General features: G+C 35.5%; 1 pseudogene; it reads right to left on the minus strand.

The window, feature by feature from the left end:
- Positions 1-10,827: 10,827 nt before the first annotated feature.
- LOC144364788 (protein lin-54 homolog pseudogene) lies at positions 10,828-12,551 on the minus strand (annotated as a pseudogene).
- Between the last annotated feature and the right edge of the window lie 326 nt (positions 12,552-12,877).

The raw sequence follows: 12,877 nt of genomic DNA on the forward strand, positions 1-12,877 counted from the left end.
ACCAGACAGCACCCTACTTCCTCTGCATAGTGTAAGTGAACACAGTGTAAATTTGGGAGAATGAGGGGCTTATCTCTCTAATTTGATTTATAAAGAAACTAGTAAAATCAGTTCATCATATAAATAAACACCATGTAGCTATAAGAAACATCTGCGAAAAATGCTAAGAATTATCTCATGAAAAGAGGGTGTTAGCATTCAGTATAGGGAAGGACACCACAGTTTATGCAGCTAATAATTAATTAAACCATCCACCAGTAGCTGTCAGCAATGAGAGTGGATTATTCACAGTGGGCTCAGCATACTACATGGAAATATGGTGTCTACACTCCAGGGTTTATTCTTTGTATCCTATTTGTTGATCATGTTGATCAAAATGAAAGGGATGTAGCTCAGATTTAATCAAATTAGGTTCTAAAAGATGGAGAAATTATGAGCTGCCATGAATTACTAAGTGTAATGGCCAAACTTCTATGACCCAAGGAAAGGTAGGATATGCTAAATACAAAAGCCCAGTGCAGTAATATTTCTTTTTAGCACTATTCTGATTAGAGACATCAATAAACAACATGATTGATTTATGCTGAACTTATGTTCATTTTATCCCGTGAAAGTCATCTGTACTTTCATAAATCACTCTACTTAATGAAACCGGTTAGCTTAACAAAGCCAATTTTCAGAGTAATCCTTGAAAGAGTACACTGCTCTTCCTCAGAATACACAGGGAGTTGATTCCAGAACTCTTCATGGATATCTAAGCCCATGGATGCTCCAGCTTCTTCTTTAAAAATGGCAGTGTTTGCATATAACCTGATAGTACCCAGCTGGATACATTAAATTACCTCTAAATTATTTGTATCAATCTGATGGAAAGTAGTTAATAGTCTACTACTAACTACTTGTATTGTTTAGAAATAATTACAAAAAAGGAGTCCATGTGTTCATTGAAGATGAAATCACTTTTCTTTAGTATTTTGGATCTGCAGTTGGTTGAGTCCATAGATGTGGAAACCAAAGATAACAGAGGACCAACTTGGATATTTTATCGGCCATGGCATTAAACTAAATTTAAGATTTTAGGAGTGAGGAAGATGTTCCCTAACCATTGGTAATTATATTTTCTATCTTCTTAGAGACCTAAATTATAGTATTAGTGCCACAGTGGCACTGGATGACAGCCATATACTGTTAGGAAACACATTCCTCTGTGGGAATAATTACCAGTTTCTCTAAATGCTACAGGAAAAGAATGCAAAGACAAATGAGATCTTTTTTTTTTAAAGGTCTTCTTCATGTAACACCAAGTTAGAAACAATATCTTCATTCTTTTCTTTCTTGCAATCAATACAATGAATAGGACTTATACATAAAATTGAGTTTTAAAATTTAGCTGTAGAAATCTCTAATCCTAAATCTAAATATTAAATAAAAAGTGAATGTGTGTCAGTCCCAAAGTAACCCCTGCATAAAACTCCACTTCCACCTCTGCTTCAGAGGAGAATGAATGCCACCATCCTCTCAGGTGCCTGGAATGAAACAGGAACCTACCCTTTCATTCTTGAATTCTGAATCAGTTCCTGCAATCATGGCCTCTATTCCCAGGACAGGCAGAATGGGGACCCTCACTGCCCATCCCCTGGTGCAGGACAGTACATCTTCCCCAGTGCAGAGACCTGAGAATATTACTTCCCTCCTCAGCATTCTTCAAGCTCTAAGACACATACAGAATAAAAGCCCACTGCCCAAAGCCCTCTGCCTGAGTAGCTAGACTACTTTGTACATAGAGCACTGTCCTCTGTGCTGTGCTACTTAAAAACCATGCAAATGCCAATTCCTTCCCCTCCTCACATTACAAATGCTGGTTCCTCTGACTGCTGCTGGTACTGGACTCAGGGATAATATTTATCTCCTGGAAGCCTTCCAGTTTCTCAGAAAAGTACTGTCTTCTTTTTCTCTCTGTGATTATTTGTGTGTCTTTACTGAGCTAATCAGGAAGCTCCCAAAAAGTAAACAGAACCTTCAAGCCAGGGTCTTTCTGAATTTAGGTCCCTAGTACCAAGAACAGCCAAGCTAGTAGAAGGCAAGCAATAAATGTTAAAGGAACAGATAAATAACTGAGTGGATCTTTCTGGTGTTATTCTATAACATACAGCCCTTACATGATGCTCCTGTGAAACATATCCCAGATCAACTATAAAATCTATGCAGAAAACTAAGAATTCAACACACCAGACAGCTAAGCATAAATTCCTAAACACGCCCATACATTTGCATACTTTGAAACATCATTTAAAATGATAAAAAAACTTGTGAATTAGCTTAATCACAGGCCAATACCTTACTCTAGAATAAGAAAGATCTTAAGGTCTGGGTTTTTAACTACATAACTGAAAGGAGTTTCAGGGAAGGACTTGAAAAGAAGCTGGGTACTAGTCACATGTCTGATGAAAGGAGAGTGTGAAATGTCACTTCAAGACTCACCTAAGCAAATGATGGGGAGCCCAGATCAGTACTTGCCCAGAATGGGTCCTGGGAAACCACAAGGAAGTATTTACGGAGCACAGCCCATGAAAGGGGCAGATGGTAGCAGGATTTCAGAGACCCAGGGCTCAATCTCTTCCTGGAGCCACATGAGGCTCAAGTTCTTTCAAAGCATCTTGGACCAAGAAAGGGTAACTTGAGGCATTGGGCTATGTGTAAATGTGCATGTGTCTGGGTGACTTTTTCACTTCAGAATCTGGAAACTCAGAGTGCTTTGAATACAGCAGGAAGAGCCCTTATGACATTGAATGGAACTGAACCAGAGTCAACCAAAGTAACAGTCATGGGAACTTTCCCTCAGTTTTGGAAGAAGATAAGTAATGCTTCACTGCAAAGCATAACTATTGAGGTAATTTATGAGCTTGCAAGGGACAGTGTCTTCACTGAACGCAGCCTGGGAACATGGCTGCTCTTACCACAGGGGCATGGGAGTTGCTCTTTTATTTTTCTGCATGAGCACTTTTTTCAATCTTCTTACCCTATAATCATCTTTCTTTAATCTTGAAACTTTTGGTGAATATTGTCTAATTCCTCTGGCAATCAACAATGTACACATTTATAATCTCTCTCCCACTGATTTTAACTGGTGGCTCTTTTTATTAAGCATTTATCCACTTCCTCAATTTTTAAGAGTCAATGCACGAAACACCAAATTAGATACCAAGTAAGTGTTTTCTGATGTAACAAACATCTAACTGTTGTTTAGTTAATGCAAGATTCTCATTTCTGGACGTGATTTGACAAGTTTTGTAGTGAAAACCAGTTCTCAACTGTAAGTTAGAAAACCTGGGTTGCAGCGCTAGAGATGCTACTCACTAGCTATACAACTTATTCAAAAGCATTTAACAACTCTGCAAAGAGCCTCAGCTATATCTTCAGATAAACAAATAACAACGCATAACCCAGCTTGCACTGTAATTACAACTCAACCTGATATTGTGTGAGAATGCAAAGCCATCTGCAGAGGAACACTTCAGAGTGATGTAGAATAGCTGTTGGTACAACTCACACTAGTAATAAATCCTCTTCATTCAGACTTCGAAGCAATAGACTATTACTTTGAAGAATAATTTCTATGCTTAACCAAGTATAACAAAGTAACACAACCTCTGGGATATTTAGAATAACAATATAGATCAGGTAGAGAGAAGTGATGGGAGGGGAGAGGAGGGGTTGGGGGGGATAGGAAGGATAGTAGAATAAAACAATCATTATTATTACTGTGTGCATATATGTGACTACATGACCAATATGATTCTGCAACCTGTACACTCAAAAATGAGAAATTATATCCCATCTGATTCAAATGTATTATGTCAAGGTCATTGTGCTGTCATGTGTAACTAATTAAAACAAAATAAAAAAATACCAGAAAAAACACAATATTATAAAAATGAAAATATCAGCAAGGTCCTACTAAAAATAGGTCTTTCAATTTACTAAAAAATTCTAAACTAAGATCTTTAGGAAATTAGCATTTGGAAGCATTTAATCACAGATCTTGGACTGCTATGTAAGCTGGAACTAAGAGGAGAGGAAGATTAGAAACAGGAAAGAAAATTGACTTACTTCTTTCACTTCAGGCTTGAAGTGTTATTTAAGTGGCTTAGAAATCCCTGCCCATTGTCTGTTAATCTCGATTTTAAAATATAGCTTTCAGCCCAAAGACAGATAACTTTCAATGAATTAGGCAACTAATCCATCCTTCAATGAACCTACAAATAATCTCAGTCTATCTAGAATATGAAAGTAAAACCTATGCAAAAATTAATATGCTGGAAAATTGACTCCTGTCACCTTACAGCAGAAAGAGAGAAAAAGAGTTTTATATTAAGATGAATTAATAGAATCTGAAAATGTATTTTAAAATCATGTACCTGACTATAATGCCAGGCAACTTCAACTTTATTCATAACCCACCATTCATGGATATTCTCTGCTAGTTTTTCTCTTATCCTCTCTAGGTGAGGAGGCAACAAAACCTAAAATTTAAAAAATGTATCAGAACCATGGAAACAAGAAGCAACGTACAGGGTCATAATACTGCCTCATAAGCAATTAAGATATAACAATATAACTTATCCTAAAACACCTATTTCCACAGCTCTCTTTAGGTAAATCTGGGATTTTTTTTTTTCTTAGTGAGTACTTAGGTTTTTGGGAGAATTAATGAACAAAGTAAAGTAAATAGAGTGTTGATGGAAACTACTGAAGGATTTTAATGGACATGTGACAATCACCAAGGGGTGTATTATTTAAAAAAAGAAATCATTCCAATGCTCTTACATTCAACCTGGCAGGTGTTCACAGGCCAGGGGGATGGCAAGCCAGTGCCTAAGTTATATTCCATGGGCTTTTTGAGCCTATGAATCTGATTGCAGTAATTTGTGTTTTCCCTTACCTGTACTCTGGTCTTTTCAAGGATAAAAAGCATTTACCTGTTTTCACTACAAGCAGAAGCAGGAGCAGGAGCAAGAGCAAGACTGGAAGTCTTGCTGTGAACAGTATAAAAACCTAAGTTTGCTAGTCTCAGGGTTTATACAACACTTGAGTCACTGCCATTGTTCCATATTTATGCTAATTAGGATTTGGAAGAAGTACCAATGTTACTGGTTTGAAACTCAAGCTAATGAAGGCTTGGATGTACTATAGGATGGTATTGGTCAACTTTGGAGTCCTCCTTCCATTCAGTTCTATCCCACTTCCATTTTCTCCTGCTGGTCCAAGAAACAGGAGGCTGAGGTTCCTGGGACGGGGCTGCAGAGTTGCATGGAGTGGGCTTTGGCAATAGGAGTCAGTACCATGCCCAAGCCTGGCCACAGAAGGGTGACAGGTCAGGATAACTTGACTCACAACACCTAAGGACCCCAAATCTGCATGGAAAGCTCCACACTGTTACAGGTCCTGCTTGCCACAGGCACTCTGACCCACCCTGGTCACCATTCCATTTGCCCCAATTTGTTTGATGACTCATGTTTTCAGTTGTGGGTACCCTGTTCTATATACGCACTGCGAATGTCTACTCTAGCCTGAGTCTCACCTTCTTAGTCTCCTACTAGCAACTTGGATGAACAGACCATCTTAAGTGGGGTACAATTTACCAATCCTTCCCTTGATTATTGTGGCGGTGTTCCATCAGGAAGTTTCTCCTGCAGTTTTGTTTTTAGAAAGGTCATTGTTTTACATTTCACCTGAGAGCCAGAACTCACCTGTATTGATCTCTGTGTGGGATGGGAGGAAGGAGCCAAGGGTTGTCTCTCCACCCTGGGCAGCTGTCCAGATGACCCTGCACTAATTCCAAACTGAGGATCCACTGCTCTGCAAGGTCAGCCACTGATGTGTCAAGAAACTAACTCAAGGATCTACTTCAAAATTCTGTTCTAGTGGGGCCTATTTTTTTTAAAATCTCTCATTAAACTGTCTTATTCTAAGACTCAACATCTGGTAGACAAAGATTCCAAATTTGTTTTTTAATATTATATTTGTAGTATTTACACTTCCGCATTTTCTGTGATGCCCACAATCAGCTCTGTCAATTTTCACACACAAGAGAGAAAGCCTACTGAAATTTAGATTGAAACTGCAGTGATCTATAGGTTAATTTGGGAAGAAGTGCTATCTTTATAATGCCAAGCCTCTTAGTACATGAACTGGCATTTCTCCCTTTAAAATCATCATTATTTCTCTAAAAATGCTTTCAATTTTCTGTCTAAAGATTTGCACATCTTTCATTGGAATTATTTCCAGATATATGATATTTTATTATTCTACTTAAGTGGATTCACTTAAAAATTTTTGTTTTACAATTACCTTTGCTAACATATAAAAAGGTAACAGTAATTTATGTTGAGCAGTGTTTTTGCTTTACTAACGTTTTAAAAAATAGTTTTGTAGTTGTAGATGGACTTAATATTTTTATTTTATTTATTTATATGTGATGCTGAGGATTGAACCTAGTGCCTTATATGTCAGGGAGGCACTCCACCACTGAGCTACAACCCCAGCTCCATCACTTTTTAATTCTAAAAGTGTCCACTTTAAAAAAATATTTTTAGTTGTAGATGGATACAATACCTTTATTTAGTTTTTATGTGGTGCTGGGGATTGAACCCAGTGCCTCACGCATACTAGATGAGTGCTATACCACTGAGCCATAACCCCAGCCCTAAAAGTGTCCACTTTTAATACTTGTTTTCAACATTGTTTTGAGAGAATTCAAGATTTCATTCGTTTTCCATTCTGCTGATATTTCTTCCAGTTTAATAAAGTTTCCTTAATTTACTGACATACTGGTATTACAGCAAATGGGTGTTAAATATTTAAAAACATTTTATGGTATCATTTTTTTATTCCTCTCTAAACATGGTGACACATAATAATTGGTTTTGTGAATACATAATTGATTTTTGAATCCCAACCTCATTGTAATATTTGATATATTGATGGATTTGATTTGCTCTTATTTTCTGGAGTGTTTGTGCATCTACGTCCATGATGGATATTATAATTTTTCTTTTCTTGTGTAGTCTTTGTATGTTTTAGAATCAGGGTTCGAAGTGGACATCATAAAATCAGTTGAAACTCTGTCCTCAGAGTTTAAGGTTGGTACTAGTGTTTTCTTAACTGTTCAGTAGAATTGTCCAGGAGGGTTACCTGGGCCTGGACTTCTTTGTGACAGTATGCTTTTAATTACCATATAATTTTATTTAATAAATAGAGAGTTCATATTTCCCACTTCTTATGTGAAAGATGGTAAACTATTTTTCCAGGAAATTTCAGTATCAGTGGAATGACTTTGATACCTTATGTCTCTTTGAAGTTCATTAAATTGTTTTCTTTATTATTTCTTCTTTCTACACTTTTGGGTATTTAATATTTACTTTCTGTTACCTTCTTGAAATACTTTGTCAATTATTCAGTCATTCTTCTGTATTTAGGGCCAAAAACACTATAAAAAATATTTAATGCAACTGTAATTTTAGATATGTCTCATTTTGCCATTATTATTCAGTTTAAAATATTCTATAAATTTCCATTGTAATTAACTCATTCTTTTCATAGATTTATGGATTTTTATTTATCTTTTTGTTATTGGTTTCTAGTTTAATTTCATAATGGTCAGAATATACTACTAAATTATTTCAAACCTTTGAAATTTATACTTGGACCATGACCAATTTTGGCAAATGATCCACCCGCTCTTGAAACAGTTGTGTACTTTGTCAATAGTGCAGTATTCTGTACGTTTATCAAGCATACTGTTCAGATTCTACATCCTCATTGACTGATATAACTGCTTATTGTAATAGTTGAGATATGCCTGGTTACATTGTAAATTGGTTTATTTTTTCCCTTATACTTATTTTTCATTTTGGGCTTTACAAATTTAAAAGTCATGTCATTAGATTCATATAAATTCATAATTATTTTATTTTTCTTATAAACTCTCCAATTTCATCATAATGAAATGTCCTTTTTCATTTCTAGCAATACTTCTCACCATGATTTCTTTTTCAGGTAATAATAGAAATGTACTCAGTGTCCTTTCTATGCAGCTTGGTCATATGTACAACTTTGCCAACCTATTTCTTTTGCCCTTTCTGGGATACAATCTCAAGGTATTCTTCTGGAAAATAGCACACAATTATTAATGGTGTTTACTCAAGTGAAAAATTCATGAGTTCATCTCCTCCCTCTGTGCTGGGAATAGCTCAAACCCAGGCCTCTCACAGGTTAGGGCAATACTCTATGCTAACCTATACCCAACCTGGTGTGTGTGTGTGTGTGTGTGTGTGTGTGCATGCGTGTGTGTGTGTGTGTGTGTGTGTGTGTGTGTATTACACAGAATAGTATAAATGTTTATTTTCTGTGTGATTGACTTTGCTGTCCTGTTTTTACAATATAGAAAAGTATATCTGAATAGCTCTAGTAAATATAATCTTTCTACTTTGGGACATAAACAGTGCTAGAAAATTATATGCCCACACCTCCCCAAATAGTCTTTTAAAATTGTTGAATTAAAGTGGCTATTAACCTTGTTCAGCAATTTGATGCAAATACCTAAATACAAAAAGGTTTTTTAGTGAGTACTACATGGGAAGAAAAAGGCTTAGGACTTTAGATAGCTTCTTGAAAATCAAAAACTAGTAGTATTTGATTACAAACAAGACATTTTTAAGCAATGCCATCATACACACTCTGCAGTTATATTCAAAATTTCACATTTTTTGCACACTGTATATAAATACACATCACAATGATGCAATTAGAATTAATACAGAATATATACAAAATGAACAAAGTTTAGATTTAGACAAAAAACTTAATTGCAATCTTTTGAAAAATAACTTGATTAGATATTATTTTATCTCTTATACTAATTTACATTTATACAAATTTTAATTAAACATACTAGATTCAGGTGCTAAGAATGTCTGCAGTATCTACATTTAAAGTTACTACACTATAATTTTATAAATCCAAATTTCAAAAAAAGGGTTCTTTAATAAATAATGGAATCCTCTTCTGGATTACTTAATTGCTATTACCTATATCTTGCATTTTCATATGAGTGCATATGTACACTTAATACATACAACTAAGGAGTCCTTATAGGAAAGTAATGATCATAGACCAATAATTACTGAGGATTAAAGTACCTAACAGAATGCTTGAATACCAACATGGTTTTTTTCTTGTCATAAAATCTGGAGCATTATTTTTAAAAAGGCTCTTAATTTCACAGTTTTTAAATTACTGATAATGATTGAGGTTATTTTAGCAGTTATATAAAAACACAGATACCTTCAGCTTACCAAATCACTGGCTAAAAATAATAGCACATTAAAAATATCTTATAAAAACAAATCCCACTACAATTTTGAATGCTTTGTTAGGCAGTCCATTTGAGTAAAAAAGTAAGACTCATGTATTGATTTGAAACTTTTTAGTTCCAAAGTCTACAAAGAGAACTATATTGATGAAAAGTCTTTCCCTAAACTCATCTGTTACAGCTTCTAAATTCCTTATTTCTCCATCCAAGCTAAATTTTATACTTGATAGTTATGTGAAGATCTATGTTACCACTACATAATGTTTAATTCTATTCACACATACCTCATTTTAACAATATCCAGTAATCACTTCAACAATTTATTATTTCAAATACATACCACCTCTGAAAGACACTGGAGAGATCCTTAAACCTTTTGCCATTCCTCATTAAAGAAAAACTTCCCTCCTTTGAAAATCACTTAACTGTACCTTTGAAAATATAACTTCTTTTTTTTAAAATTTTTTATTTTTTTATTGGTTGTTCACAACATTACAAAGCTCTTGACATATCATATTTCATACATTAGATTGAAGTGGGTTATGAACTCCCAATTTTACCCCAAATGCAGATTGCAGAATCACGTCGGTTACACATCCACAATTTTACATAATGCCCAATTAGTAATTGTTGTATTCTGCTACCTTTCCTATCCCCTACTATCCCCCTCCCCTCCCCTCCCATCTTCTCTCTCTACCCCATCTACTGTAATTCATTACTCTCCTTGTTTATTTTCCCATTCCCCTCACAACCTCTTATATGTAATTTTGTATAGCAATGAGGGTCTCCCTTCATTTCCATGCAATTTCCCTTTACTCTTCCTTTCCCTCCCATCTCATGACTCTGTTTAATGTTAGTCTTTTCTTCCTGCTCTTCCTCCTTGCTCTGTTCAAAGTTGCTAACTTCTTAATTTTAAAAATGTGCCTGAAGATTTCTTCCCCTTCAGATTTTCCAAAGTAAAAATAGCATATTCCAGAATTCACCCTAAAAAAGTTAATTTTTCTTAAAAAGATATTGTTTTTATAAATACGTCATTAAAATATGTTCCATAATTTGTTTACATAGACATTCTATCTGTGTTTATTCTAAATCTAGAACCAAAGAATGACTTGGCAATACCAATGCTGCTTTGGTTGTTTCTACTGCACAAAGTCATACAACTCCATATTTTATAAATTATATTATAGAGATTTATAAATGTTCTTTTTCAATAGAATTAGAAGAATAGGACATCTGATTCTTAAGCACTTAAGGAAATTAAGAATCTATATACAGTAAAGAAAAATTTTTAAAAATAAAAATCCAATTTAGAAGGGGCATGGAATTAACTAAGATTTAAATTGTTCTCATTTCCTCATTTAAAATTTTTACTCTTTCAATATAATTTCAGATTTCTTTAAAAAAGGATTGAGTTATAACACAGTAATTGTTTATTTATCAGTCTTGTGCAAGAATTAGCAATTCATGGTATGGGGATCACTTTTTGCTTTTCCTACAGAGTGATTATGCACCTCAAACATCATCCCAATTCCTCAAGAATCATCCACTCTGCTGCTGCCTTTGATTCTCTCTTCTTGTCTGCCTGCTTTGCCTTGATGTGAAGCCAATTCCTACTTCCTTAGTTATAAGCGTAATTTTCCTCCTCCACTATTCAAAGCCAGTGTTGGCCTAGTAAGCAAGTCTGAATAATCTGAGAAGATAATTTCATCTTTCTGCTGTTTGTTGCTGCACTCTTACTTTAGCTTCACCTGCTAAATGCATCCATGCCTTTCATTCTGGGCTTTCTTCAAAATTCTTACAGCCAACACATTTACATATTGAGGAACACATTATTTTTGCCTCATAGCACTCAGTAGGTTTTAAGACATCCTGACATTGGCAATTACATCTTTTGCTATAAGATCAATATGCTTCTCCCCCTTTCCTTTCCCTATCTCAGGCTTAAAATCTTCTGTATTTCTGTCAAGGCATGCCTTTATTGCTTTTTTTTTTTGCTCTTCATTTTCATGTTCTAAATTGTTATAACAATTAGTACAACTGCAATCGTTATAAAATTTGTCATTTACAAAGCAATCACAGTATAATTTCAAATAGTGATTTTGTACAATTACAGGGCTTTCTGGGCCAACTGGCAGATACCGATGGGATTATGCCATTGAATGGAAGACTTGCTGGGTCTGGATACCAGATGTGCCAGAACATTAGAGCTGACTGCTATACACACATATGAAGACTGCTGTAGCTGAGTAATGTACTGAGTTGGAAGCACTGCATAACCCACAACCCCTGTTCCTGGAGCTGGTGCCAGGACAGTACCTGACAGCAGGTTAGGGAGGTTGGGCTGGATCTGTGGCGGTGGGCTGGAAGGCATAATAAGCCATTGTTGTGGTTGGCTGTTAGTTACTATTTATGAAGCTGGATTGATAGATTTGGGGACAACTTGTTGGAGAGCCTGAGCTTAGACAAATGGAACTGACATCTGCACTGAGATTGTGTTGTATTGGCTTTGCTTCCTAAAGAGGCTTAATGCTTGTACTGGGATTTTGACTGTTTGGGTTAAGATACTGTTGTGGCAGTAACCAATCAGACATAATGAAACTTCCTTCCAGGTACTTGAATCTGCTGGGCATTTGCCAGCATTTCCAGAGGGATTGGGAGCAGTTTACAGAGGAATAATTTTTTAAAAAAATATTTTAGTTGTAGTCAGACACAATACCTTTGTTTTTATTTATTTTTTTTGTGGTGCTGGAGGCTTGAACCCTGGGCCCCATGTGTGCTAGGTGAGTGCTCTACCTGAGCCACAATCCCAGCCCCGGAATACTTATCTTATATTGTGATATGCTCATTCCTCCAACAGTGATGGTCTGAACAGCTGATTTCATTGCCTTATTTGGTGATTTAAAAGGTGAGATGGCTATTTTATTTGGCATCTGCATTGTAGAATTAAAAGTTGATGCAATAACACCACTTTCAGATATTGTTATGGTCTCAGATGGAGTTCCAGGGGTAGACTGTGAAAGAACCCTACCTGCAATGACTGATGTGATACTTGAATTGTCTGTCCTATAACTGCTTTACAATTAATTGGTTTTGCAAAGATCAACTTCATGATTACTGGACCACAGGTTGGTGTTCCAGGCTTCTTAGCAAACTCATCTGGCACCACCTCTATGATCATTCTCCTGCAATACATGGATTCTTTGGAGAAAGACAGTTTGTTAAAGAAGTAAACCAACTGCCAGTTAACAAAGAATTAAATGAAAGCCACACTGTACACTTTCATTAAAACATTTGCATGTGGGTAAATCAATTATATTTTAATAGGCAATCAGTTTAAACCTTGAAAGTGGAAAGGGAAAGAAACAAATATTTAACTAGAATTTGTTAAACTATAAACCAACATTTATACCTACTGACATAGGCTTTGCATTGGTTACTTGTAAACTTGCTTTCTGTCTAATAACTAGTATTCTCATTATTTAGCATGCTACTTTTCCTTTATTT

This window comes from Ictidomys tridecemlineatus, chromosome 10, assembly GCF_052094955.1.
Source record: "Ictidomys tridecemlineatus isolate mIctTri1 chromosome 10, mIctTri1.hap1, whole genome shotgun sequence".
NCBI lineage: Eukaryota > Metazoa > Chordata > Mammalia > Rodentia > Sciuridae > Ictidomys > Ictidomys tridecemlineatus.